Here is a 27,256-nt window from a genome sequence, read left to right on the forward strand (position 1 = left end):
AAAAAAAAAAAGAAAGGAAATGGTTTGCTTTGGGATAAGGGGCAATGAATTTAACAATATCCTGAACTTTTCTGTCTTGCAAAATCATTTGACAGTTTGTACACACAGTTTCTGAACTTGGTTTTTTATGTATTATGGCACAATAACACTCATTGCACCTGAACTTTTAGAGTAAAGTTCACTGGTGGAACTCAACTATATGGAAGAAAAAAAACCACTTTTTTAAGGGACATAGTTTTTTCACTTCATGATTATACAGTGTAGTACAGAAAGTATTGACCTTGAGTTAGAAAATCTGAATTCTGCCTTCAGCTTTGTCATATATTAGGAAAGTCATCTTTTCTAATGGAGTATTTCTTCCACATTGGAATCTTGGTACCTTTACTTCATTTAATGTGAATACAACTTTTACTAAGTTTCAAGGGGCATTCCACCCTCAGTGTGTTACAAACATTAAGCTGTAGAAAAGTATATATTACTAATAAACTTTCCTTTATCTATCTTTTTTTTCTATTGTATTTGAAAGAGCCCCCACAGTACAGTTTCTCAGTTTCTGCCATTACATGTCAGTCAGGACCTCCAGGTTCTTTGATGTATAATCCATCTATTCTCTGAGTTGAATAAGCACTTCCCAGAAGGATCAGGCTGAGCTCTAAATGTTATTATTGTTATAAAGGCCAAGAGCAGTGGCAGGAGCAGGTGTGGAAGAGGGACAACATTGTCTTCTAGAACACTTACCATCATTTGAATCTTGTGTATAGTCTTCAAACAAGAGGCTTTCTGTCTTCTAACTAGGGGAAGTAGGGACATTTTTCAGATCCAGAGGGTTTAGGGGAATCTTCGGGGTTCAACCTGCTTAAGTGAATCTACTGAGGTATTTTAATTTGAAGTTCTAGGACCCCACTCCTTCTCTATCTGAGCCCTTCCTTTGGCAGAAATTTAAAAAGCCTCTGATGTTCAGTTCATGTAATGAATTTCTATGTCAGTCTGCACTCAAGCTATAGGAGATGAATGTCTTTTCAAAATGCTTCCAAGGAGACCTGTGATCCTCATATATTGGTTTACTTTGGTAATTAAGCAATTTGAGCCTTTTCTTTTCTTCCTGTAGAGCATCACTGGTGCTTAGCAACAGCCACCCAAAAACCACAGCCTGGATATTCACTAATATTCCTGTAGTTTGCAAACACCAGAGACATTTTAAAAGCTCATTCATCCCTATAGTTCAGGGACTGTCAAAACTTCATCTACCACTTCTAATGGTGTACTACTGGCCATTCAGCCAATGAGACTCTTCTATAATCCCTCATGGTACCAACTATATTAGTTCATAGTTCATAGAACCAAGGCTGTTATGGTTTAGATATGTGTTATCCCCCAAAAGATTATGTGTGAGACAATGCAAGACTGTTCAGAGGTGAAATTATTGGGTTATGAGAGTTGTAACCTAATCAGTGTATTAATCCATAGACATGGATTGACTGGGCTGTAACTGTAGGCAGGTAGGATGTGACTGGAGGAAGTATGTCACTGGGGACATAACTTTGTGTTTTATATTTTATCCCTTGTAACTCTGTCTCTTCTTCTTGGTTTCCATGTCCTGAGATGCTTCCTTCTACCATGCCCTTCTGCCATAATATTCTGACTTACCTCAAACACAAAGCAATGGAGTCCACCAGCCATGGACTGAACCCCTGAAACTGTGAACCAAAATAAACTTTTTCTCCTCTAAGTTGTTCTTGTCAGATCTTTTGGCTGCGGCAATGGAAAGCTGGCTGAAACAAAGGCTGACATGGGCTTTTTAAGACATTGATTTATTGAGGGAGCATCTTGAGACCAATCCTTTAAGAGAGTGAGGGAAGCAGGTTAGGGCAGAGGAAGACCCAAGGCAAAGATGTGGTTTTCACTAAAATCTAGCCTTTTCTAAATGGGAGGCTCTGGAACATGAATGACACCACAGAGAAATCCCACCTGGCATTTTATACCCCTGTATTAGTCATTGATGACTGCATGGCAAAGGTATAAATTCCCAGGCATTTCCAGGAAAGGTAAATCCTGGCAGCTAAGGTCAACTCTCAGGAGTATGGAAATGTTAACATCCAATACTCACAGAACCTAGGGGAATGGTTGAACCACTCTAAAAAAGGAAACTAAGCAGATCATCAGTAACTTCTACTTTATAGGATTGGGGCCAAATTTGAGCAGAAGCTTGAAAAAAACTATGCAGATATCTGAGGAAAGAACATTCCATGCAAACTACATGGCAAATGCAAGGGCCCTGAGGTGACAATTTCTAGTAACAAGAAGGTCTATTCTGTGGGAGTGCTGTGAGTGCAGGGGAGATTAGTACATTAAGTCAGAGAGAGAGAGAGAGAGAGAGAGAGAGAGAGAGAGAGAGAGAGAGAGAGAGAGAGAGCGCCATACTGTGAATAGTTGATCAGGCCACAGAACGAACCTTTTTTTTTTTTTTTTCTCTCAATGAGATGTTATGGAAGGCATTGGAGGATTCCAAGTAGGCAAGAGACATTATCTAACTTAACATTTGATAAGGCTCAATCTGGCTACTGCATTCAGAATAGATTGTAAGGTAAAGACAGAAACAATTTAGGAAGTTTTTGAAATAGTCTAGGCAACAGATTTTTGTGGTTTGGATTAATGTTGTAATGTTAGAGGTGGTAAGGACTGGTGGGATTCTGGATCTATTTTAAAGGTGGTCTTAAAAGTTTTTGCTGATAGATTTGATGCATTGTATGATAGAGAAAAGTAAGGAATTTTTGAATCTGAGTATGGGGAAGAATAACTGAGAATTGAACTGTGGGAGTGACATTTTTATTTGGAGAATAGAAATAAAAAATTTTGTTTTAGCTGTTCAATTTCACCTATAGTCATAAACACTGTATTGGGTACTTTGAAAATGTGCTCAGAGCATAGATCTCATGTTGAAAAGTATTTCCATTGCAATACATTTTTACTTAATTTTATTTTTTTTGGTTTTGGTTATGTTAATTTGTAGAGGCAACTTAGAATCATTTGGAAATTTAGAATAAACAGTTGTATATGTAAGTCTAGAGTTTAGAATTTATTTAGAAAATCCCCTGTTATTTAACATTTAGATTATTTCCATTATTTGTTGTTCTTATAGACAACATGACTACAACTATCTTTTAGTATATAGTGTTGTACATGCACCTAGTATTTCAATCTAATTTACATTTCTGGTTACTGAAAGATTAAGAATCTTTACCCATTTGTCTCTTTCTTTCCTTTCTTTTTTCTTTTTTTTTTTTTTTGTTGTTAAATTGTTTGACCATTTTATTAGTTTGCTAGGACTGCCATAACAAATACCAAAAAGACTAGCTGGCTTAAAAACCAGACATGTTATTTTTTCTCACAGTTCTGAAGACCAGAAGTCTAAAATCAAGGTGCTGGCAGGGTTGATTTTTTTTCCTGAGGCCTTTCTCTTTAGCTTAAGACTTTACAGGGTTTTTTTTTCCCTTTCTGCATGACTGTATCCCAATCTCTTTTAGTAAGAATACCATTTATACTTGATTAAGGCCTATCATATGGACTTATTTTACCTTAATTACTTCCTAAAAGCCCTATATTCAAATATAGTCACATTACTTCAACATGTGAATTTTGGTTTGGACACATTTTCTTCTTAAATATTTCATTTGTATTTTTCCTAGTGTTTAAATTGTCTATTGACTTTGCTTAAGGAGCTTTTTGTCATATGAGAGTTTAAATTTAGCTCAATTCATCTGAACTCAAATGTGTGACAAAGTTCTCATTTGACTATTTTCCTGTGTAGCCCATTATCTTCCAGCTATTATGGTAAATTTATAATTTCTACCTTAATTTGTGATTTTTATAGTGCATCAAAATCTGAGTCATTGCCATGTTTTAACTATTGTAATTTTTTAAAATATTTTAATATTTGGTTACACTTACTGTACTCTCATATGGCCTTTAAATTTTTATACTTTTCTGTTTTATTTGTTCATTTTTCCCATAATGATTATTGGAATCATTCTGTTAAGTTTTTCTAACAAAATCCATTGAAATTTCTATTGTATAATATTCCATATTTCATGTCACAATCCTTCCTAGACAGCTTATGGTTTCAGTTGCTTCAGAAATGCCACTTTTTCCTACTTTTTTTTCCTTAAGGATTACTTCTTATATAAAAAATACATTTGTTTTTGTACATTTTTATATTTCCCCCCTTATATACCATTTAATTGAAATCATGTTATTTCTAATGATTTATAAAATCATGCTCTTAAATTTTTAGGCATATGGCAATCTAAAAATATTTATAATGATATATCCTTATATTCCCATAGTTACCCTTCATATTTCTATTTCATATATTATTGGATTAGCCAGAATAGTCATACAAGTATTTATTTCTAATAGTGGTAGCAATCATCCATATCTTTAACATTTTTCCCCATTAATAGAATTTCTGCATCTTCTACCTACACCTGAAACTGGCTCTATTGAAATAATATGTCCTGATATATGAAATTTATGTTTGTTTGCCTGTGTTTCATCATGTAATGCCTTTATGTCTTTCTTCTGTGAAATGTTACAAATAAGTGACATGAGTGATATTTTTTATTTTGGGTACTAGATATTAAATCCAGGAGCATTCTACCACTAATCTCTATCCCTGCTCCCTTTTTTATTCTTTTGAGACAGGGTTTTGCTAAAGTGCTGAGGCTGATTTTGATCTTGCAATCCTCTTGTCTCAGCCTCCACAGTTACTGGAATTACAGGCATGTTCCACTACCTGACCTGAGTGACACTTTGTCTCCCATGCTTTTCAAATGCCTTCCATTGATATTTTTAATAGTGTAACTCATTATCTTATTAAAATGTTTAATTCAAATTAAAAGATATTATTAAGTACCTATAATATGCAAAGCTGTGTGCCAGGAGCTGAGAACATAGACAAATTATTTTTGACCTTAACCTCCATGTATTTTTTTTTTCTTGTGAGAGATGGACATACAAACCAATAAACAATAAATTGTGCTATGCTCCACAAAAAATGCTGTAGTCAGTTCTACCTTGGTTAGTGGAAGATTTTTATTCTTTTCTTTTCCGCTTTTTTTTTTGAGAGGTTATGGAGGAAATAACATTTCAGATAACACCTAAGATGAATCTTGAAAGTTGAGTGGGTGTTTGGCAGGCAAGCAAGAAAGAAAAGGCCCTTGCAGGCAGAAAGAACAACCTGAACATTTCTGTAGGTGTAAAATGTTCTAGTATCTGTGGGGTTTAATAGTAATTCAATATTGCTGGTCTCAATTGTTGAGGTATCAAAGAACTAGAATATTCAAATAAAAATAAAATATTATGTTTGTATTATCTGCTGCTGTTGATTATTTTTGATTCTCCTCTCCTCCCAGGTTTTTGTGTAGATCATTAAGAATTGACTAAAGTGAGGGTAAAGTAAGATAAATGAAAGAACTTAGGAAAAAAGTGCTATATAAATGAAAGGAATTATTGATTAACTATGAATTTTCATTGCCTTGCTTCATATAGTGGTGAAGATTGTTAGTGTTCCTCCAATAGTCATTCTCCCTTTCATGTGTAGGAATGGAATTTTGGTTGGGCATATGGCCACACTAGCAAACACTGCATTTCTCTGGGTTCCTTTCAGGTATTTAAGGCTAGGCTGGTGACTAAACTTTGGCCAACAGAATGTGAAGAGAAGTGATGGACCCAACCACTGGCCCATTCATTCAAAGAGAAATTTTCTTCCTTGTATCTTTGCTACTTTTCCTCAGATTGGAATATAAACAGAATGGCAAGAGCTATACAGAATTCTTGGACAAGGAAATGGTAGTTGGGTATGTATAACATTAGACCAATATGTTAGAAGGAACAGTATTCCTGTTGGTTTGGAAGTTGCCTACCCAGATTTTGATTTTAAAGAAAAATAAACTTCTCTTTAACTTAAAACAAATATTATTTAGGATCTCTTAGTGACACCAACCAAACTGGCATTAATGTAACAGAGGGACTATACCTATAAAAGAACTGGAAAAAATTTTTAGTAATTGTGAATTTGTTACCTTTTGAGCCAACTGATCAAAATTAAAACACTTCAATGGTAATCATAGTTAATATTGATGAAACAGACCTCTGCTATATTATCTCTCTACATTTTCTATGAGGATAATACTTAAAGCAAATTTTTCCTTCCATAGTTTACCTCAAAATACACAGGAAAAAAATGTTTGTTATGTTGACAGAATTAAACATTTAAAAGAACTGTAATTCACACTGGGAAAAATTTTCCCATGTGGCACACACAATAATTCATATAATTAAAATATGTATTTTATTTTATTTTATTTTTATTTATTTATTTCCATTCTTTTTTAATTTTTTTTTATTGGTTGTTCACAACATTACAAAGCTCTTGACATATCATATTTCATACATTAGATTGAAGTGGGTTATGAACTCCCAATTTTACCCCAAATGCAGATTGCAGAATCATGTCGGTTACACATCCACAATTTTACATAATGCCCTATTAGTAATTGTTGTATTCTGCTACCTTTCCTATCCCCTACTATCCCCCCTCCCCTCCCCTCCCATCTTCTCTCTCTACCCCATCTACTGTAATTCATTTCTCTCCTTGTTTATTTTCCCATTCCCCTCACAACCTCTTATATGTAATTTTGTATAGCAATGAGGGTCTCCCTTCATTTCCATGCAATTTCCCTTTTCTCTCTCTTTCCCTCCCATCTCATGTCTCTGTTTAAAGTTAATCTTTTCTTCCTGCTCTTCCTCCCTACTCTGTTCATAGTTACTCTCATTATAGAAAAGAAGACATTTGGTATTTGTTTTTTAGGGATTGGCTAGCTTCACTAAGCATAATCTGCTCTAGTGCCATCCATTTCCCTGCAAATTCCATGATTTTGTCATTTTTTAGTGCTGTGTAATATTCCATGGTGTATAAATGCCACATTATATTTATCCATTCATCTATTGAAGGGCATATGGGTTGGTTCCACAGTCTAGCTATTGTGAATTGTGCTGCTATGAACATCGATGTGGCAGTATCCCTGTAGCATGCTCTTTTAAGGTCTTCAGGGAATAGTCCGAGAAGGGCAATAAAATGGTGGTTCCATTCCCAGCTTTCCCATGAATCTCCAAACTGCTTTCCAAATTGGCCGCACCAATTTGCACTCCCACCAGCAATGTACAAGAGTACCCTTTTCCAATTTTTTGATTTCCTCTTTTATGTCTTCTGTAACCCATTGATCATTCAGTAACATATTGTTCATTTTCCATGTGATGTAGGATTTTTCCTTCCTTCTTTTATCATTGATTTCCAGTTTCATTCCATTATGATCAGATAAAATGCATGGTATTATCTCCACCCCTTTATATTTACTGAGAGTTGCCCTATGGCATAATATATGGTCTATTTTTGAGAATGATCCATGTGCTGCTGAGAAAAAAGTATATCCATTTGATGATGGTTGATATATTCTATATATGTCAGTTAAGTCTAGGTTATTGATTGTGGTATTGAGTTCTATAGTTTCTTTATTCAACTTTTGTTTGGAGGATCTGTCCAATGGTGAGAGAGGTGTGTTGAAATCACCCATAATTATTTTGTTGTGGTCTATTTGATTCTTGAACTTGAGGAGAATTTGTTTTATGAATGTCGCAGCACCATTATTTGGTGCATAAATATTGATAATTGTTATGTCTTGTTGGTGAATGGTTCCTTTTAACAGTATATAATGTCCTTCCTTATCCCTTTTTGTTAACTTAGTCTTGAAGTTGATTTTATTCGATATGAGGATGGCCACCCCTGCTTGCTTACGAGGACCGTGTGCATGGTATATTTTTTCCCATCCTTTCACCTTCAGCCTGTGTATGTCTTTTCCAATCAGATGTGTCTCCTGGAGGCACCATATTGTTGGATTTGTTTTTTTAATCCATGATACCAGCCTATGTCGCTTTATTGGAGAGTTTAAGCAATTAACATTCAGAGTTACTATGGATATATGGTTTGTACTTCCAGCCATGTTTGATTATTTATCCTTTTTTTAAAAAAAATTTAGTTTGTTTCTCCATGATTATCTTTCCCCTTGCCCTCTGTCTTTACTGAGGCACTTCCCACTGATGGTTTTGGTTATTGTTTTTCATTTCTTCCTCGTGTAGTGTTTTGCTCAAAATGGTTTGCAATGCTAGTTTTCTGGCTGCAAATTCTTTTAACTTTTGTTTATCATGAAAGATTTTTATTTCGTTGTCATACCTGAAGCTTAATTTTGCTGGATATAGAATTCTTGGTTGGCATCCATTTTCTTTCAGTGTTTGAAATACATTGTTCCGTGACCTTCTTGCTTTCAGCATCTGTGATGAAAAATCTGTTGTTAACCTTATTGGTTTACCCCTGAATGTAATCTGTCTCCTTTCTCCTGTAGCTTTTAATATTTTCTCTTTGTTCTGTATATTGGATATCTTCATAACAATGTGTCTTGGTGTTGGTCTACTGTGATTTTTGTGTGCTCGGTGTCCTGTATGCGTCTTAAATTTGTATATCTGTTTCCTTTTTTATTTCTGGAAAGTTTTCTGTAATTATTTCATTCAGCAGGTTACTCATTCCCTTGGTTTGAATCTCTGTACCTTCTTCTATCCCGATGACTCGTAAGTTTGGTTTTTTTATGTTATCCCATAACTCTTGGATGTTTTTCTTGTGATTTTTTACCAGACTTTCTGAGTTGGCTAGACTCTTTTCAAGATGATATATTTTGTGTTCATTATCTGACGTTCTGGCTTCTACTTGCTCCACTCTGTTAGTGATACTCTCAATTGAGTCTTTAATTTGGTTTATCGTTTCCTTCATTTCTAGAATTATTGTTTGATTATTTTTTATAATCTCTTTCTCCTGATAAAGATGCTTAACTTCTTTTATCTGTTTATGTAATTCATTCTCAATGTGTTCTTTCGCTGCTTGAATTTGCTGTCTCGTATCCTCTTTAAGGTTCCATTCCATCTGTCTAAGGTGTTTCTTGAGTTCTTTATATGACCATTTTTCTGATGACTCTAGGTCTTCCTGAATATTTAGGCTGTCCTGCATTTTTTGTACTCCTTTTCTTCCTTGCTTTTTCACGTTGCTCATGTTAGTTCTTGTTCTGTTTGACTGCTGAGTTACTGTTTACTCCTATAAATTTATTTGATGCTTGGGGGAAAGATATTAGAAGGGCAGGGAAGAAGTCACTAAAGAGAATGAGAGTAGGCAGGTAGAATTCAAGGAAAGGGGAATAAGAAAATTGAAAAGAAATGAAAAGACAAAAGAAGAAAAAAAATAGGAAATAAAAAAATAAGAAAAAAATTAAAAAATAATAATAAAAAGAAAATTAAAATTAAAATTAGAAGAAAAAAAATTTTAAAAAATTGTAAAAATATTTAAAAAACAACAAGAAAAAAAATGAAAATGAAAGAAAAAACCCAAATCAAAAAAAAGAGGAAAAAAAATGCAGTCTTAGAGTTTGATTAACTTCTCTTTTAGTAGGTGGCGCTGTGCCCACCAGGCCAAGTTTCTCCTGTCAATACGCGGGAACCAATCACTGTGTAGCAGCTCCTCCCAGATTGGGCGAGTCTCCTATCCTGAGTGCCTAGGGCCTCCTCTTGTGTCTAGTCACTTCCCCACTTTTCCTCTAGCTAGGCCCCTCTCACGGGTGCCGCTCACCACAATACTGGCTACACGCCAGGTCTGCTGCTCCCGGGAGCCCTGTTTTCATGAACAACTGGGCACACTCTCCCAGTTTGCCATTCCCTCAGACCCTAAGTTTGTAGAGCTTGGGGCTGAGAATCCTCAGCGAATTTTACTTGCCCTCCAGTAGCCACGCCCCTGGTAGCTGGTGCAAGAGACCTCAGCATCAGCACTGGTGGGAGCGGTAGCCGGGAGTTCCGCGCCGCGGGTCCCGCGCCACGTCTGATTCCCTCGGTCTGGCTATCGCGCTCACGGGAGAGCTGGGAGGGGCCCTTAAGGTTTCCCCGATGTGTGGAGACAGAAGGCTAGGGAATTACACACCTGTAGCTGCAGGTTTCAATGAAGTTATCTCCTCCACCGCAGTCTGGTGATGTCAGTTCTCTGCCATCGTGGTATCTCTTGCAAATGGCGACAGTTCATTTCCCTTTGCTGGGTGACCAATGCAACGGGTGGGTCCTTACTGTCTCTCCCAAGCCCCGTTTCAAACCTGTGGCCACTACCTATGAAGGCTCGGTTGGCATTTACCTCCGCAGGAACAGAAGGGCCGACCAGTTGTTTCAGCCGGATGGATTAGTGCTGAGTCACAGCTGTTTGTCTGTGGGAAACAGGTGAACGGGAGCTTAAATTCAGCCGATCCAGGCTCAGTGTGTGTTCTGAGAGGCCCAGACTGTTCGCCCCAGATCCACGTCAGCTCAGCATTGCCTAGTGATCCTGAGCAAACAGATTTAGGTTGTTTACGACTTCCTATGCCCGCACAGCTGAAGAGGTCAGAGACTTGATCTCTCTGCGCCTGCTGCCATGTTGGAATCCTCTTTTTTTTAAAATTATTGGTTGTTCAAAACATTACATAGTTCTTGACATATCATATTTCACACTTTGATTCAAGTGGGTTATGAACTCCCATTTTTACCCTGTATACAGATTGCAGAATCACATCAGTTACACATCCACTGTTTTACATATTGCCATACTAGTGTCTGTTATATTCTGCTGCCTTTCCTATCCTCTACTATCCCCCCTAAAATATGCATTAATGAAGCTCTTTCTGGCCTATTTTTCTTGATAATTTTTTAAAAATCAACTTAACTAATCTAGCGGCACAGGGCCATTCTTTGCTCTCAGAGGGAAGTCTGCTTACCCACAAAGAGCTAAGTGACTTTATGCCTGATAATGTTGCCCAGAATGATCAGTAGGAGAAAACTGAAGTTGGTAATTTAACAGATGGCTTGAAAATATCTTTTCTTTTGACAATGAAAGCAGAACAAGCTGAAAATATACTTAATGGAAAACTTGACAGACAAAGGTAGTATAGCTGGGGCACTATGATCAGATGAATTGATAATTAAAGCATGATCTCTATTATTTCTATAGTATACACAATAATAAATGGCTGCTGATATCAATTAGTAATTGAATTGAAGCTAAGGGCTTTAATCAATCTTGAAAGCTGCTTATTGTAAGCATAACCCAATGAAATCCACATATCAAAATGGAGAAAATTCTTTAATTTGCAGGTTTGGAAAACATCATATTTAGTTTCTGGGAAGTATCCTAGGGAGATGTTGATTAGTTAGAATGAAAGTGTGATAAAATGTATAGTGAAAAAGGAATGTTTCTTAAAATGTCAGCTCAAAAGATATTTATATATTTGATAAGGGATTTGGAGTGAGTGATTTTTTTAGAAATGATGTCATTTAGGTCTTTTTGTCTAATTGGTGATTTATAATACCTATTGCATCCAATTGAATCAAGTTAGATTTCTTTGAGACTTTGGTGCTTCAAATAAATCATTGGACATATAGAGAGGTGGTGTTAGGCAGTGCAGAAAACACCAAAAATGGTAATCAAGAGACCTGGGGGTCCCATACTAGCTCTGCTATTGACTAAGTGTTGGCAAAGCTCTCTTCTAGCTCTGAAATTCTGTGATTTCCAAAAGAAATTTTAACTTGCTAATTATGAAATTTTGTTATGTATGCCCCTGAATCTGAAATTTGGAAGGAAAGGGCTTTAGAAAATTTAATTTGCAACCCGTTATGATTCAGATCTTAAAACTCAGACCTCAACCTAATGAATGAAAGATGACTTTTTCTGATTAGGATTGATAAAGAGCCAATTATAGGTATATCTGCCTGATTGGGATCATTCATAAATGCAAACCCAATTCTAGGAGTGCAAAGGTGGTTACATGTGCTTATTATTGGCACAAAGACTTGTATTTTATTAAAAAAACAGCTTGCTTATAAGTGTTATAAATAGCATAAATGGATTTGCTTTTCTCGGAGATGTAAGAGTGAAATGATACTTATAAAACTGGAGTGGTGAAAAAGCATTTGATTTAGCAGAAAGGAATTTTTATGTTTCAGGTTTTACAGGCTTTTGGTTTTTAGGAGAACTTCATTAAATGGATTGTAACCATATATTCTCAACTCACAGCCCACATAATAAGCTATTCTATAAAGTCACCTTTCTTTATACAGTTGCAAGGAATTACACAGAGTGGCCCTAATGTCATTACTATTATCTATTTGTGGTCATTGAAGAATCTTTGTTATAAAGATCTCAATACACACTAGTCCACAATAGAACACTAAATGAGAAAGATAGGAGGGAACAATGAATCATATTTTATTCATGTGAAATGATCTAATGATTTTCCTAAAATAAGATCTAAAAAACATTGGCTAAGAATTAGTCTTGATAGTACAGTAATAACTTAGTATATTCCTTCTAGACTCTTTTTGTATGATGATACTAACTTTATTTCATTAGTAGAGGAGAATACCCTGAAGGTTGCCCCAGTTCTTGGCAACATTCGAAATGGCGCCAAGCAGCAGCAGATACTTCTGTCAATCTTTAGAGGCAATAATTTAATTAAAATGAATCTCTCCCCTTAAATCTCTATTCGGTTCAGTAATACTTGGTATTTGCCAAGATACTTTTTAACCAAGTTAGACAGATGGTTGTCTCTCTTTGAAAGACAAGGCAAAAAGCCAAAAGAAAAAAAAATGCCAAACTAGCATGCTTGTATTAGAAATAGGAATTTAAGGATTTCCTATATTTGACATTTATTATCTGGAGGCTTAACATATACTTTCTAAAGAATAAGAGTTTTTATTTCCAAATTTATAAAATACAGACTCATTCTTTGTTAAACCCAAAGCTCAGAGAAGTATTTGCATAATATCAATGTGAAATATAAGCTGCTATAACTGTAACAGATCTGAATCAAGATGTATGGGTTCAGTCATGACCTTTGCAATAGAAATACTGAAGTTGGGGCTGGGGATGTGGCTCAAGCAGTAACACGCTTGCCTGGCATGAACGGGACACTGGGTTCGATCCTCAGCACCATTAAAAAAAATAATAAAGATGTCCACCGACAACTGAAAAATTAATATTAAAAAATTCTCTCTCTCCTCTCTCTCTTTCTCTCTCTCTCTCTTTAAAAAAAAAAGAAATACTGAAGTTCTAACCCCCAGTACCTATAACATTATATTATTTGGAAATAGGGCCTATGCAGATGTATTCAAGTGAAAGTAAAATTGTACTAGATTTTGGTATAAATCCAATGTCTGGTATCCTTAAAAGGAGAGAGTGATTTGAAGGTGGACATATGTGCAAAGAGGAAGTCCATTTGAAGATGGAGGAAAAGACTGAAATGATGTAACTATAAGCTATGGCATGCCAAGAATTACCACCAACAATTAGAAGCTAGAAGAGAGGCATGGGACAGATTGTCTCTCAGAGCTTCCAGAAGGGCCTAATCCTACTAACATCATGATTTTGACTTTGTGGCATCTGGAAATGTGAGAGAACAAATTTCTGTTGTTCTAAGCTACCTAATTTCAGGTATTTTGTTACAGAAGTTCTAGGAAAATAATAAGCAAGGTATTTTGGAAAAGAATATTAAGGGAGAGAGAGGAAGAGGAATGAAAGACTACAAAAATCAAATGCCTCCATAATTTAATTTGTGTAACAATCTTGAGGATGTGTAATGCCCATTTTATCACATTGTAGTTATAAAAGGAGATGGTTTATTTTATGTTTTATTTTACTTTATTTGGCAAGGTTCTTTGACCTATAAATACCTACTTTACATTAATTAAGAACTTTGGCAAAATAAGTTCTTAGTCATCTACCAAACATTTTATACTTCCAAGAATATGAAATCACTTTGAAAGTAGAGAGGTTATCAGATTGGTCAGAAGAACAGAAGATGTAAAATGGCATAAACACCTATCCATTTATTTGTCTGGTTTTGGATTTTTGCAATGTAGTCTGCTCTATAATTGGGATTAGGTCCTTAATGGTATTTCCCATTTCACTTTTAGTAATGTCAAGTAACCACTCCCCCCAATTCACTAAATTTTGAATCTCTGATTGTAAATTCATAGTGAAATCTGTTAATGAATATTTATTGGGTGCCTATTGTGGTACAAATACATTCGGGTGCTAAGGATCTGAAATGTACAGAGTCCTGTCTTCAAGAAATTGTATTCCAATGGGGAACACAAAGATGCAAACAAATAATAATGTTTCTAGTACTGAGGAGTAAAGGGTGGTAAGCAGGTGACCATTATAGACTGTGTGGTTGGGGAACCTTTCTGGGGAAATGGCATTTGAATTGAGACTTTAAAGATGAGAAAAAGGCAATCATGCAAAGAGATGAGAGAAAAGTCCTTTAAGCAGAAGGACTTCATATCAAAGACCCTGAAATGAAATAAAGTTTGCTGACTAAGAACAGTCAGACTAGAGTATAATGAAGGAAGCAGTTAAGAGTAGAGAAAAAGAAAGAGGCTACATCATGTAAGACCTTGTAATCCTTAATCTTTGGCAAGTAGTTTGGCTTTTAAGGTTCATGGGAAGACACTGGAAGGCTTTAAACTAGAAAGTATCATGGTTGGATTGATGTTTTCAAGAGATCCTTTTGAAGAAGACAGTTTGTAGGTGGAAATGCCCTGAAGGTAGGTGGAAAGGAGTAGAAAAAGGAAGACAAATTAGAGGAATATTACTGTAGTCCAAGTGAAAAATTATAGTAACTTGGACTAGGGTTTTTGAATCCAATGGAAATGGATTCAAGATATTTTAACAGTGTAAACTGTTTCAGAAATAGGCTTTTGGACATATGATAGGACTTACTGATGATGAAAACAGAAATTTGAAGGTAAGAGAAAAACCAAGGATGATTTCTACCTGGTGGGCTTCAATGGCTCGGTGTTTACTCAAATAGAGAAGGATTGGCAGGGATGGATTTAGAAGTGAAATTATCTATCTTGGGGCTTGGATTGTGGCTCAGTGGTAGAGTACTCGCTGAGCATGTGCAGGACCCGGGTTCGATTCTCAGCACCACATAAAAATAAAGGCATTGTGTTAGTGTCCATCTACAAAAAAAAAAAATATTCTCTCTCTCTCTCTCTCTCTCTCTCTCTCTCTCTCTCTCTCTCTCTCTCTCTCTCTCAAAAAAAAAAAATAAGTGAAATTATATTATTTGGGCCCTGGTAAAGTTGAGAGGTCTATTAGATGTTCCAAGTGGCAATATGGAATAATGAGTCAGATACAGTGTATGATTTCTGAAGTTCAGAAAAGATGTATTCAAGTTAAAGTAAAATTGTACTAGATTTTGGTATAAATCCAATGCCTGGTATCCTTAAAAGGAGAGAGTGATTTGAAGGTGGAGCTATAGATTTGAACAGTATTTCAAATAGATGATATGTGTACAGATAGTATGTTAACTCATAGTACTATATGGGATAACTCAGAAAAAAAAGCATCCAGAGGAAAAAGAATAAAGAAAGAGTTCTGAAACACCCCAACTTCTAAAATTGTATAGAAGCAAAAGAGCCTGCAAGAAGAGACTGAGAAAGGGTACTAAGATAGAAGGAAAAGCAGACAATATTTCAAGTAGAGCATTGTCATCTATACCAAGTGTTTCTGATGAGTAAATAAAATTAGATCAGAGATTGCACCATTGGCTTGGGTAAAATTTAAGTGTCTTTGGTTAAAGCTTTTTCAAAACAACAAATTTGAGCTACTATTTGGAAGAGTATTTCAATACAATAGTTTAAATAATAAAATGAAGATTAGAAAGTTGAGTTAGTGGATATAGATAAGTGTTTGGAGGATTGTTATCATTGAAGGAAAATAGAGAATGGAGGATTTTTGGTTTTGAGTGATAATGAGGTATATTTGAATAGCAGTTTGGTTCAGCAGAAAGGAAGAAATTGATAAGTAGAGATAAGACAGAATTATAGGAGTAAAGTCTTTGTGAAGGTGAGATTCAAGGGACCTGTGAATGCACTGGTAGGAAACACACAAATGCTTTCATTTCTTCCTAAAATGGGGATTAGGGATTAAAAATTAAGCTCATAGGGTTGTCATGAAAATTAAATAAATTGAAATGGGTCTGCTGATTGAAGTAATATTTTTTAAGAATACAGTGAGATGATTGAAGGGGTCAGTGGGGCAAAAAGTTAAAAATTTTGAGGAGAGAGAAGATACAAAATGGTTATTTTTTTTTATCCCAATGAAATGCATTCTGTTATCAGTGAAAGGAGTCTAGGTCTAAAATCCCCATATCACCGAACTGTTATGAAGACAAATAAGATAATATCTAAAAAATAGTTAAAATAAGAAGCAGTATGTGAATGGAATTATTATTTTGTTGTCACAACTAGTTAAAATGTTCCTTCAACTATTAGGGTAGGGAAGGCTACAAGACATCATATAACATTTGATTTTTGTCCTTGAATCATAGGCTCATTTTTCAGTGTTTCATGCACAGTGACTATATTAGAAGATGTCTTTCCTTATTTTTGTACATTGCATTTTAATAAGTTTGAGGCAAAAAATTCTATAATTCAGTATGAATTTAGGTAGTGAAGGATTACAACTCTCAAAATATGGAATGTACCTCTTAGCCTTTGGGGTTCTCTCATACTCCAAATGTGATTATTTAACAGGCTAAGTTTATTTTAAAACAAGAGTTAGGTATTCATGTTTGTAGCAAATAAATGGCATGTAAAAATCCTGGCAATCTTACCATTTTGACAACATGAAATTTTCCCATCCAGCTGGTCATTAGGCCTTTCCAACTGTCAACGTCTCTTGCAATCTGCTTTAATAGTAGCATATAATTAGCTTTATACAGATCAGAGCCATTGGGGGGTAATATTCTAACGCAAATATCAAAATCCCAAGAAAGTTAACTCAAAGAGACATATGTCCCTACCATCCTTCATGGCAGTCTTTAGCTCTGAAGGCAGTAGCAGTTGATTTGTGTAAGGCACTTTGAATGATAATATGGAAATATTGTAATTAAATACCTACTGGAGTTCTGGAAAATAAATTCAGGAGAATGATATAAATAGCAATATGTCATTAATGTACATTGTTTGTCTTCACATCTGTAGCTTAGTAATCATTTCAAAGAATTGTGCCAAATAATTGGAGAAAAATGATTTCTAATGCTTGGGTGAGGTTTTTGAGGTTTGGTTATATGAAAAAGTTTAAATCAACAGTTTGATTTGTGAAGTAATACACTGTGTTATTGATCTAGGATTTGTCTTAATTTAATGTATCATACTGAATTATGTACATAGACTCACACCTATATGGAGACACATACAGATTTTCTAGGACAAAAGTATGTCACTGTTTTAGTAAAGAAGATTATGATACTTAAATGGAATTTGAGGCATATTTCATCTTTTGAGTCAAGAAATTTCATTAGGGACTTCAAGATTTTAACACCTAATGTTTTCAGTTTTTTAAAAAAGAGTCTCTTTAGCCTTGGTAGTTCCACACCAACATAGCAAGAATTCTGACTTCATCAAATGTCATCAGACAGTACTCAGTAGGTAGGATAGTCAGCTGCTCCCCAGATTCTTATTACATGGAACTATTTGTAGTTCAGTGACAGAACTATTGTAAATAGTCACTGGAGAGGAGGTGTCTCCAGAGAAGTTTCCAAAGAATTCCCAGAAAGAAAGGAGGATGTTATCTTAGGACTAGCAGGGTCTTGACATATCTAGTGTAAAATAATTTCAGCATGTGTCAGTCAGAGACCTAGACAGAGGTTTATTAAGGAAAGCAGATACACATTCAAGGGAGAATGTGGCCATCTTGAGAGAGACATATTTTGAGAGTTCCCAGCTCCTCTTTTAAAGGATACTTGAGGAGGGGTAGGTATGAGAAGGTATGTAGGAATGATATATCAGTCTGGTGATTTCAAGACAGTTTCTGGTGGTCTGGTAGTTCTCAGGATCTTTAGACTGACATGGTCTCCATTATGTGATCAATAGATAATTCTGGAAATTCCCAGTAACTATAGGTTTCTCAAACTATCATATTTCTCTTTAATTAATGTATTCATAAGGGATTAATTAAAAGTGCATAGATTTACAGTTTTTCCAGGAATTTCATGGTGATAGGCCTGGGAAAGAGACCAGCTTAGGGATTAATCGGCCTGGAAAAATATGTGGAATATCTGAAATAAAATTTCATTTCCTTCTCCTTCCTCTTTCTCATCTTTATACCCACTTCTAAGTTCTTCTAGTCTACCCTGGGTCTATGTGAAAGTGTTTCCTAAGCAGAGGCCTAATGGCAAAACTGAATGAGACAAGGCAGTAGGCAGGATGTGCGTGTTCACTACTAGAGAAAAGAGAATCCTATCTATGTGCCATTTCTAAGAGTTTCACTTGCTTTCTAACACATGAGAGCATTGCTAGTAATTAAATATCCCTGGTAAGTGAAAAAAATGCAATGTACCAGGCCTTAGATCTGTCCACAGGAGAATTGCCATTTGCCAGAGCAAGTCCAGAATGCCAATTGTATATTTCAGCTTATAACTTGGCTAGACCCATAATGCCAAATCACATGAGAGTAGTGAGTTTACCATCTCTTGAAGACTCTGGGGCTGGCATTATTATGGTTTCTAATGATAAATTGGGCAATAACCAGAATTCATCGACAGTAAGAAGGAAACTGCAGTCTGGAATTTACATTTGAATATCCTAAGTGAAAAATGTTCACTAATAAAGTCTGAACTAAATGTCAGATGGGATTTCTTTATTCCTTTTGAGTTTTTCATAAGCCCATTGCCTATACCCCAGAGAGTTGACAAGAAATTCCTGACTTGAGTTTCACATTTCCCATCGATTTATTTGTGTCCCTTGATGATTGTGCTCTTGTCATAAAATCATACTCATTTTCTGGCTGGGAATCATTAAGTGTTTGTTTACAAAGTCATTTCTGTTGTTGTATATACCACCTATTCCAGCTCCTGTTAAGTATTAGGGTGGACAAAGTGAGAACTTGAAAAATAAGAATTCTCATTAAGCTGTAACACCCTATAGGCAGCTTGTTGGGTAACCAAGTGATCAGGTTTTAGGTATGTCAGGGCAGGGAAGGGCAGAGCAGGAATATTTATATCCCTATTTGATGGTTAAAAATTTGGAGACCTAGAAATGATAAATGATTTGTAATTGATCATACAACTGGTTATATTCAAAGAGCATTAGGAAAACACAGGTCTTATTTTGTAGCATTTTCCATAACTCTTTTCTGTTTTTGAATATCTGATGGTAACATAAGTATATTTCCAATTCTGAGTTCTTAGTCACAGTTTAGGAGTATATTCTATGGAGAAAATGACTCTCTCTAGCTTTTGTGATTTCCTTGCAACAAATAAACCCTAATATAAACTGCACAAATATGGTGCATTAGAATGGATATTTATGTTACTACCCCAAATTCATATGTTCAAATCTTAATTACAAAGATGATAGTATTAGGAGACGGGGCCTTTCAGAGGTGATTTAGATCCTGAGAGCAGTGCCCTCATGAAGGGGATGTTGCCTTTGTAAAGGAAACCCTAAAGACATTCCTTGTCCATTTCTGCCACGTGAGGTTACAGTGAATAGATAGCTGTCTATAGAGAAAAGGGATCAAGGGGAGGCAAAGGGGAAGTGCTGGGGAATGAAATGAAGCAAACTGTTATGTGCATATATGACTATATCAAAGTGAATCCCACTGTTATGTATAATTATAATGTACTAATAAAACATTAAAAAGAAGATGGATTGTCTAGGAAGCAGGGTTTGCCAGATATTGAATCTACTGATGCCTTCATCCTGGACTTGGTAGCCTTCTGAACTTTGAGAAATAAATTTCTGTTGTTTATTAGCCACCAAGTCTTGGTATTTTGTTATAGCAACTCAAGTGGACTAAAACATATTACAATACAGGAATGTATTAATGAGGGGTTTAAAATATTCTGTTTTTTAAAAAAAGTGTTTTTTTTTTTTTTTTTTTTTTTTTAGTACATCAGTGATCTGCCCATAACGTGCTATACGGTGATGATTCAACTGATATAGGTGTTAATCTGGTTGTCCCTAGTTTTCCCTAAGAAGTCCTACTAGTGCTACACACAATGCTCACTGTTGCTTACTTTCTTTATAGTTTTATATACCTTGAGCAAGTGATAAGCATATTCAGCTATTGAGAAAATTACCTACCTTCCAATCATGTAGAGATCAGGATAATTTCACTACTTTACTTTTGTAAGACTATTAAAGAATGGTTTAGCACTTGTCTTAATAACCTGGGTGTCAATACAAGAGCAGCATTTTTTGTGAGCATGTGCAAGTTATTTAACCTCTCTTGACCTTTGTTTTGTTCTTCTGTAAAATGGGAAACCATTAATACCTACCTCAGAACATTGAGGAGAAAAACAGCAATTTAATTAACGATAAAAATATAGGAAAATGCTAAATGCATAGTAAGTAGTCAATATATGAATAGAAGTGGCTGTAGCTGTTATTGTTTTATTAGAGGATCTTTAGAAATCCCACAGGAGCAAACTGGGAAGGGGAAAGGACAAAGAATAAAGAATGAATAATATATCTCATATGTGTATAGCAAAAGAAAATAATGGCTTATGAGCCAATTTCTTCAACTTTTCCAGATAATTCTATGAAGAATGTAAAGTAACCTTTCTTGTTCATCAACAGCTTCTCTCTTTTTGTACAATCAGGGTTATTCAATAAAGGCTGAAGCATGATTTTGCAAGCATTTTTGCTTTTTTTGTGAAATATATGCCACATTCTTAGGGGAATTTAATCAAAAGCTGATAATTCACATATTCCTAAAAAATCAAAACTGATTTTGGAGAAGCGTTTTGATATTCAAAAGCTTTTATTCTTATTATAACCATAACTCCACCCTCTGGAAAAATAGGTTATTATATTTCTTAAGTAAATTGATTTACCATCAAAGATTTGGTTTCAGACTGTGAATTTCTGAATTTTTCAGGGGTAATAGGGAGAGAAAGTGATATTTTGAATATTGTAGAATGAACCATTCCCAACCATAAGAAATTATTCCAACAGATGCAGAATTTCTGAGAGCCAGGTGATTATATAAGAGAAACTGGATTGCCTGTCTCTTTATTCTCCTGAACACCCACAGAGTGTTCAAAAACACCCATCTGAAAAGTATTTTAACTAACATATTGGCATAGAATGTCACAGACAAACTAAGAAACAAAATAATTATAAATGGACAAGAATGGTATATACCTGCAAAAAATCATGAAAACTGGTGTTTAGAGAAAGCATCCAGTACTTAGAACCACAAAGGAAGTTGAAGAAAAGGTCAAAATATGTATAATTATGATTTTTGTCATAGTATAGTAGCTTAAAATTGAGTTTTCAACTATAGAAATAATCTTTGCAGGGATATGGAGAAACATTTTATTTTTGATTTAACAGAACCTCAACCACCATTTAATGACTAAAAAGTAATGGAGCTACTACTGCATTTATTTCCTGGGCAATCAGATAGGTACTTTCTGGCACACAGTGAGAAATATGCTTCTGTGAGGCCTTCATCAAGATTTTGTTCCACGGTCCTGCCAAGAAGCAGGTCTGATACCTGATTACTTCCCTTAATCTAGCAGCCTTTATTTTTCTAATAATGAACTATAGAAATGATCCCTGAAAGTACAGTCTTTAGCAGTCCATATTCTTTTTTTAAAGAGAGAGAGAGAATTTTTTTAATATTTATTTTTCAGGTTTTGGTGGATACAACATCTTTATTTTATTTTTATGAGGTGCTGAGGATTGAACCCAGCACCCCGCACATGCCAGGCGAGTGCATTATGGCTTGAGCCACATCCTCAGCCCCCATATTCTTTTTTTTTTTTTAAAGAGAGAGTGAGAGAGGAGAGAGAGTGAGAGAGAGAGAGAGAGAGAGAATTTTTAATATTTATTTTTTAGTTCTCGGCGGACACAACATCTTTGTTGGTATGTGGTGCTGAGGATCGAACCCGGGCCGCACGCATGCCAGGCGAGCGCGCTACCGCTTGAGCCACATCCCCAGCCCCCCCATATTCTTTTAAATGTTCCTTAACATGTTAGGTTTGGGGGTATAGAATTTTAAAATAACAAAAGCAAGTCACAGGCAGAAATGCAGATAGTCCAGAGCCTTGCTTCTCCAAATGTTAGCCTGATGTTAGTAACACACATAAAGGAGACTTATTTCTCAAGGGAGCATATGGACTCAACCACATTGTAATAATAAATACATAATGTATGTTTCTTAGTTCCCAGAGATTAAAAAAAACACAGTTGCTGAAATATTTGAAGTCTGCATTTCAACATAATCCTCCTCTGTAGGCATTTATATATGGAACCTAAGTTATAGTCAGAAAGTGACTTGGTAAGAATGGAATCAAAACAGGGACATTAGGTAGAAGTTTTTATTTTTTTTTTATTTTTGGTACCAGGGATTGAACCCAGGGGCACTTAACCACTGAACTATATACCCAGCCTTTTTTGTATTGTATTTAGAGACAGGGTCTCACTGAGTTGCTTGGGGCCTCACTAAATTGCTGAGGTTGGTTTTGAACTCATGATCTGTTGGGGTTTTTAGCCCCCCATTCCCTCCTGACCTGTGGGAGAGATTGGGGGAGCACACCCCAACCAGGACAGGCCAAGAAAGGTAAAGGTGACTGGCCGCCCACACCCAGCTCTCCCTCCCTGGAGGACAATCAGACAAAGCAGGATCTCCTTTAATGAGAAAACACACACAGATAATATACTGTACAGGAGCCAATCAGGATAAAGGTCAGCAGGGTGGGGAGAATTTACATCTACACCCATCCTACAGGCAGTAATGTCCCTGAGGGCAGAGGGGTTCTGAGCCTATCCTAGAGGTGGTCCAATTCTTCATCACAACCCATGGCAATGCCTTCTGGCTAATTGCCAGGTGCTCTCTTAACCACATGTGGCCCCAGGACTGGGAAGTGGGTGCAGCCAGCAAGTTAAGTTTCCTCTTTTCTGATGCAACATGCCCAACGTTACATCATGCCCTACAATGATCCTCCTGCCTCAGCCTCCTGAGTAGCTGGGATTACAGGCATGTGTTACCACCTCCAACTAGATAGAATTTTTAATGTCATCAGGCTAAGATAGATAAGCACAATAAAATTGATCTTACCAGTAGTGCTAAAATTCTTGAGTTTGTTGGCAGCAATACCCTGCTATTACACACTAGTGATAACTATAAATATGCAAAAGTTATCATTCAAAGCTATTTATCTCTGCACAATGCTTGTATGGACTCTGCCAACCTTTGGCTCTGTGATGCTCCTTTACCTATGTCAACGACTCAACCTTTCCCCACTACCTTCTGATGTTCTTTCAGTTTTATAATAAACTCAAGCAAATTAGAGTCAAATCCTGTGGGTTTTGGAGTTAAATCAGTCAGGGTCCCAGCAGGAAACAGTAAACTCCAGATGGTTTGAATTAAGAGACTAATGGATAGACATGAGTCACTCAGAAATGAGCAACAGTTAGAAGTTGTTATCACCACTAATCCTGAAGGGATTACAGCCCTGACTGAAAGCAGGATCCCAGGGGATCCTGTTTGGCAGGAGCTGTAATCAGTGAAGGGGCTCATGTACTGCTGGGGACAAGGTGTTGAAATAAAGAGGGCTTGAGGAAAAATGAAGGACAGTTTTCTTCCCCTAACCTAAAATTTCTTGCTGATGTCACCTGTTTGCCTAACTGATTGGAAAGTCAGCTGGCAAGGGAGGTTGAGTAATTCAGTCCACAGAAGTCAATTTTCCAGGAAACAAAGCAGAAAAGATGGGGATGGGTGGTGGTTTTTGAGAAGAGGCAACAAAAGAAAATAAGCAGTACAACAGCCATTGTGTATCTCTTTAGAGACCTTTTATATCTACATTTAGATCCACTATATGTTGATCTTTTGTACTATAAATGGAAAGTCTTGTTTATCTCAATGATGAATGGATAAAGAAAATGTGGTATATATACACACAATGGAGTATTACTCAGCTATAACAAAGAATGACTTTATGACATTGGCCATATTTTCTAGGAAAGACTATGCCCAAGACATTGGATATAAGATAATTTTCTAGAAAGAATTTTCTAGAAAATTAAGGCTGATTGACACAGAAAGACAAATGCCACATGTTCTCATATGTAGGAGCTATAGAATGTCAACCTGAATGTAATACAGTGATTAATAGAAATTGGGATGGTGGGGAATCGGTGGATAAAGGGAGGGTGGATTTGTACAGTTTACACTCTATGCATATATAGAGATTTCACACTGAATCTCATTAATATATACATTTGATACCTGTTGGTCAGTATAAAAAGATATTAGAAAAGGAAAATTAAGAATGTTCATTAGTAGGAACATGAAACTGGAGAACACTGGGAGCAGCTCTAAAAATCAAAGCTAAAGGTGCTTATGTCCCAGTCTCAAAATGAATAAACACTGAGTTTTCATCTCACTCCAGTCAGCATGGCAATTATTAAGAATACAAGCAACAAAAATTGTTGGCAAGGATGTGTAACAAGGAAAAGATACACTCATGCATTGCTGGTGGGATTGCAAATTGGTGCAACCACTATGGAAAGCAGTGTGAAGATTCCTTGGGAAATTTGTAATGGGACCACCATTTGACCCAGCTAGCCCACTCCTCTGTCTATACCGAAAGGACTTAAAAATAGCATACTATACTGATGCAGCCACATCAATGTTATGGCAGCTCAACTCATAATAGCCAAGCTATGGAAAATCTAGGTGTCCTTCCTGAAAGAATTCCCCACGCAAAGACACTTTGCCGGGAGAATTCCAATTTTATTGCAAAAAGCTGTGTGCTTATATAGAACTAAAGGAGAGATGGCAGGGCTTAGATAAATGGCAGGCCACCCGTTTATTGGCAAGTTCTTCCAGATATCAGCTCCCGCGCCCAGGAATTAGTTCTCATTGGGGCTAAGGTTCCCCGCCAGCGAGATTTGAAATTGGCGCCGGCGGGAGAGTTCACAAGGGCAGGAACTTTTCGCGCCACTGCAGAAAAGAAGAAGGTAGGAAGAAGAAGTCCTTAGGCGCCATGTTGGGGTTTTTTCTCTGGGGTATGGCTGCCGTTTATACTTTTCCCAACACTTCCATGGATGAATGGATAAAGAAAATGTGGTATATATACACACAATGGAGTATTACTCAGCTATAAAGAAGAATGACTTTAAGACATCGGCCAGTAAATGGATGGATCTGGAGACTATCATGCTAAGTAGACCAGTCCCCAAAAGCCAAAGGTTAAATGTTTTTGCTGATATGTGGATGCTAAACCATAATAAGTGTGGGTAGAAATTTAGTAGTAGATTATACAAAGGGGAATGAAGAAAAGGGAGGGGGATGGGAAAAATAAAGACAGTTGAATGAATTTGACATAATTTTCTTATGTACATATATGAATACACTACAGTGAACCCCATTATCTTAAGGCTGGGATTCTAATCAGAAAAGATATACTCCATGCTTGTATTACTGTATCAAAATGGATTCTACTGTCATTTATAACTAAGAAGAACCAATTAAAAACAAAAAAAGATGAGTAGGTGTAGAAGAATATAGATGGGAGAAATAAAATGTGTAAGATGGTAAGAATACATGTATGGTGGAGATGCATATGATCCATGGGCCTGAATTGCTATTGCATACTAAGACACAGTGGTTTCTTTTAATCACAAGATAACTAGTCTTACTGCTGCCCTACACAACCAGGAGGCGTGAATGAGGGGAGAGAAGAAAGAGTTGATAATATTTATTGGAACATCAAAATCATTGAGTGATTTCTAAGCAGAAAAATCACAACTTTGATATCATTTTCAAATAATCAGTTATCAAAGGAAGTTCATCACTACTGAAAAGTAAACCATGCAGTGATTAAGGAAAGGGATGTTAACATAAATAAGAAATTCATGAGGGTAGAATAGCAGGCAAAATAAACAAACTAGAAACTCAGCATGATTGAGTTGTGTTGGTCAAGTGGGGTTTTCCAAAATACCTATATTTTTCTTTGTTTTATCTTCTGTCTTAAAAAGCAATGTGTGATTTTAGTTACCAAACAAAACTGTAACTTATGTTTCACTCTTTAAATAGCTTATTTTATGTACATTTGACAGTTCTATTATGTTTCTGAAAGGAGTTGAAATTCATTTTTTATTAACAATTGGGGAAAGAGGGTGCACACCTCCTTATGATTCCTTGATCTATATTTTAGAAGGACAATGTAGCCAGTCAATTGATGCATGGATAATCATTCTATATGCTTAGCACAGATCTCGGTTTCTATGCAAACAGAAACACTATAAAACGTGGTCTTGCCTCTCAAGGAGTTTATGATTTGACCTGCATGAGAAAGCATACACATATAGGATTAGGGATTATGCAAGATAATGTATAATTAAGTACCAAAATGTATGGTACACACTGCAAGTGCTGGAATTATCAGCAAAGGCCTGTTGAAGCAGAATTTGATTTAGACTGAAATATAAGATGCACATAAGTGGAAGGAAGTTATCAATATGAATACTGTTTGGGTCATAAACCTTTTAAATATTTGCTCAACTTGCCCTTCCTCACTCTGTTTTGCTCATGGTGCTCCTATTTAAGTATGTGTGAACTTAAGTTTTAAATCCTTTGTTTTGTGATTTATTTTATTCTTGTGCTTAGAAAATCTTTCCACATCTAAAAAGTATTAACTTCCGTTTTCTCTTGAAATTTTTATGTTTATGTTTTAACAATTGGCTTTTTATCTGTCAATTTATTTTCATACATTTTGTTAGATAACAATCTAATTTTTTCTTATATTGATTTTATATAACAGCATTTTTGTACTGATTCATTAAGTCTGGATTGCTTGTTATACATTCTTTTTTATGTGTTAAATTCCAATATATGTTAGGTTTTGTTTCAGTTAGATTACTCCTGTTTAAATTTATTTTTAAACAGAATTATAAAAATCAAAAAGTGTACATATTAGGGGAGTACCAAGGGATGTTTTAATACACAAATACATTGTATAAAGTTTAAATCAGGTTAAACATATCTATTTTTTTAATCAGTTATCATTTCTTTTTAAAATCCTTTCTTCTAGCATTTTGAAATGTTCAGTAGATTATTGTTATA

Source organism: Spermophilus citellus (genome assembly GCF_964194105.1).
Source record: "Spermophilus citellus genome assembly, chromosome: X".
Taxonomy (NCBI): domain Eukaryota; kingdom Metazoa; phylum Chordata; class Mammalia; order Rodentia; family Sciuridae; genus Spermophilus; species Spermophilus citellus.